Source organism: Sinocyclocheilus anshuiensis, unplaced genomic scaffold (assembly GCF_001515605.1).
Source record: "Sinocyclocheilus anshuiensis isolate Anshui unplaced genomic scaffold, SAMN03320099.WGS_v1.1 scaffold237, whole genome shotgun sequence".
Lineage (NCBI taxonomy): Eukaryota > Metazoa > Chordata > Actinopteri > Cypriniformes > Cyprinidae > Sinocyclocheilus > Sinocyclocheilus anshuiensis.
In genome coordinates, this window is record NW_015537956.1 from 92,410 (window position 1) to 96,485 (window position 4,076).

At 37.7% G+C, this 4,076-nt stretch overlaps 1 protein-coding gene across 1 annotated transcript in view; it reads right to left on the reverse strand.

The window, feature by feature from the left end:
- dph6 (diphthamine biosynthesis 6) overlaps positions 1-4,076 on the reverse strand; it is a 97,776-nt gene that overhangs the window by 45,918 nt on the left and 47,782 nt on the right. The window lies entirely within an intron of this gene.

The window sequence follows — 4,076 nt, forward strand, 5'->3', positions numbered from 1 at the left end:
CTCTCTCTCTCTCTCGCGCTCTCTCTCTCTCGCTCTCTCTCGCTCTCTCTGTTTCTCTCTATCTCTCTCTCTGTCTCTCTCTCTGTCTCTCTCCTCTCTCTCTCTCTCTCTGTCTCTCTGTGTCTCTCTATCTGTCTCTCTCTCTCTCTCTCTCTCTCCTCTCTCTCTCTCTCTCTCTCTCTCTCTCTCTCTCTCTCTCTCTCTCTCTCTCTCTCTCTCTCTCTCTCTCTCTCTCTCTCTCTCTCTCTCTCTCTCTCTCTCTCTCTCTCTCTCTCTCTCTCTCTCTCTCTCTCTCTCTCTCTCTCTCTCTCTCTCTCTCTCTCTCTCTCTCTCTCTCTCTCTCTCTCTCTCTCTCTCTCTCTCTCTCTCTCTCTCTCTCTCTCTCTCTCTCTCTCTCTCTCTCTCTCTCTCTCTCTCTCTCTCTCTCTCTCTCTCTCTCTCTCTCTCTCTCTCTCTCTCTCTCTCTCTCTCTCTCTCTCTCTCTCTCTCTCTCTGTCTCTCTCTCTCTCACTATCTCTCTCTCTCTCTCTCTCTCTCTCTCTCTCTCTCTCACAGTAAGTGATCGCTGGCTCTTTTATTAGCGCTGATAGCATCCGAGCATTGTTTGAGCGCCGGCTCTCGCCTGCAGCGCTGCATATTACTGGGGCATTATTTCATGCTTGCCTGCCTCTTTTATCAACTGCTTCTGAAGTAATGTTAATAGACTAGAAAATTGAGACATTTATGAAGTATAGGCAGTGTTTATGAAAAAATCCATAAAATATGACAAGGGCGAGGTGAGATAAAAGCGGCGCTTTAATAGATTATGGCGAAGGGAGATCACCGCGGGCGCTGACGAGCTCCTCCTCAGAGACGCCGTTCGTTTAGCTGCGCTACTAACTAACGTAAATGCTCTAATTAATCTGTACACAACGCACCTCCTGCCCAGCGAGCCTCATTAACTGCATCAGCTAATTGAAAGAAGTCTCTTCTGTTCACCAAGGCTGTGTTTATTTGATCTAAAATACAGTAAAAATGTGAAATATTATTATAATGTAAAACAGCTGTTTTCTATGTGAATATATGTTAAAATATATGTTACAAACAGTTGTGCTGCACAATATTTTTGTGGAAACGGTGATGCATTTTTTTTTTTCAGGATTCACAGATGAATATAAAGTTTAAAAAACAGCATTTATTTGAAATATAAATCTTTTGTAACATTATAAATGTCTTTACTGTCACTTTTCATCAATTTAATGCATCCTTGATCAATAAAACAATTTTTTTCTAATTTAACCAAACTTTTAAACAGTTTCCACAGAAATATTGTGCAGCACAACTGTTTTCAACATTGATAATAATCAGAAATGTTTCTTGAGCAGCAAATCAGCATATTAGTATGATTTCTGAAGATCATGTGACACTGAAGACTGGAGTTATGATGCTGAAAATACAGCTGCGCATCACAGAAATACATTACAGTTTAACAGAATAATTAAATGCAATGAAGAACAGTATATGCATCTAAAAAGACACAATAAATAAATAAATTAAGATTATGTTAAGAACATTTTTATTATATTTATTCAATACTTAATATGCATCTTTAACTCCAAAGTGTCTTCTTGGCAGGGTTTATATAGTGAAGTAAAACTAAAACCGTAAAAAACTTACTTGAAATAAAAATAAATGTTAAAAAATATAAAATATTTTTAAAAATCTCATTTTAATTTAGTTTAACTTGATGTGCTAAAATAACTAAAATTAAAACTGAATTAAAAATGAATAAAAATATATCTATATAAAGAAAAAATGATAAGAACAGCTATTTGAAACTCTAATAATATTGCACTATCAGGGGGGAAGTCGTGGCCTAATGGTTAGAGAGTCGGACTCGTCACCCAAAGGTTGTGGGTTCGAGTCTCGTACCGGCAGGGTCACTTTCATTTCTATTTTTACTGTATTTTAGATCAAATAAATGCAGCCTCAGTGAGCAGAAGAGACTTCAACGATTCCAAACTTTTGACCTATAGAGTATGAATCAGAAATGAGAGCATCCGAGTTCCTGTTAGTCAGCGGAGAGTTCGTTCACGAGGCTTATCTGAGCGGCAGGAGCAGCGGGAGAATCCCGCCTCATTGTTTTAGTCAATGTTTCGCCTGCTTTAAGAAGATTACTGCAATGTTCCCGCAGCAGAGGCTGTCTTAGACACTAATTGTGGGCGTCGGATTCTGATGTTTCCCAATGCAAATCCAATTGTGGGGCCGCGTGAGGAATAAAGCGACCCTCCCGACGGAGTGGGTGTATTCCCAAAACTGGGACTAACAGGACTGCATGATGCAGGCGGATGTTAAATTGGATTATTAAAGCGCGCGGCGGTTGCCAGGTCTCAGGGAAGCATGCGGTCCGTGATTTAACACAGCTCTTCTGTGAGCTTACGGACTCCATTACGATGGCTGGCGCTCCTGAAGGGATTTTAGGGAACGGGAAACATTAAATCACCAAGGTGTGTGGCGACGCGCTGTTAACGACGACTTTGGTTAATGAAGGGTCAATTCCAACCATCTGCCAAACACACGAGCTTAATCGTCTGTTATGAGAGAAAATTGATTCCCCCCCTTCTCTTGGAAAGATGTTTGAGAGCTTGCGCCGGAAGACTCGCGATATTAGCAAGGTGTAAAATATTCGTCCTAATGTAACGTCAAATATCATTCGATCACAGCTCATTAGATCTGGCAGCCTCAGACATCTGCTGGATATTTTATTTAATGCCATGTCAGCATCTTTAGGTTATTTTCATGGCAAAAACCATTCAAAAAATACAAATCGGCAAACAAACAAACACAAGTTATATATCTTACACTAACATTTGTGACCCTGGAGCACAAAACCAGTCATAAGGGTCCATTTTTCGATAATAATAAGCGTTCCATTGATGTATGGTTTGTTATGATAGGACAATATTTGGCTGAGATACAACTATTTGAAAATCTGGAATCTGAGGGTGCAAAAAAATCTAAATATTGAGAAAATCATCTTTAAAGTTGTTCAAATGAAGTTCTTAGCAATGCATATTACTAATCAAAAATTAAGTTTTGATATATTTACAGTAGGACATTTACAAAATATCTTCATGGACAGTCCAATAAAATACGTTTAGACGTCTGCTGGACGTAAATATGTTATGCTACAATCTTAATGATGAATTGCGATTTGCATAAACATCAGAATAACAGCAGAGGATTATACAATCTGATGAGACGTGTCTGAAGGCAGAGCAGAATCTGTCACACGTCCAGAATTCCTCATTAAGGACACGGGACTATTATGCTAAACGTGACCTCGCCGCGCGAGCTAATCAAGAGTGAAGCTGAGGAAACAGAAAACACAGCGAGCACTTAATTTCATCTAAACGATGCGCTCAGGGCCTGAAGCTACACGAACGCAAAGGTTAACGAATTTGGTAAATCAAATCTGATAAGGATCCTTCACATTACACAACAGAATCAACACGCTCTGGCAATTAGACGAAGAACACGCCCTGATAATGAAATGCATTTAATGTTTCACGCACATTTGACAAAGAGGGTCTGAAAACAGTGTTTTGTTCTGTGAGTGGCTGAACCTTCAGAAAATTACATTACAATTCAATACATTAAAATAGTTTCATACGAGTTTTTAAAAAAAATTATTAAATAATTTTACATTTGATTTAGATTAAATCTTTTCAAATGAGTTTAATACCCAGTTTAAAACTTTTTTCTAGCAATAGAATTTAAATGAGAATTATTATTAAGTAAATTCATTTTTGAAAACCTAGGTTGAATGTTAACCATAACCCTAACTCAGTCTGGCCAAGCTAGGTTGGGACCAAACTTAACTTTCACCGTAAATTAAAGAAAAACATTTTAAGGAGATAATGTTTCTTGCGGTAACAGTTGCACACTTAAAGGTTTGGCCATTATAATTTAATTTTAATTTTTAATTAAAGTTAAATTCAGTAAAGAACAACATAAGCATCTAAAAAAGGTACTTCAGAATAAAAAATAAGTTATATATATATATATATATATATATATACACACACACACATATA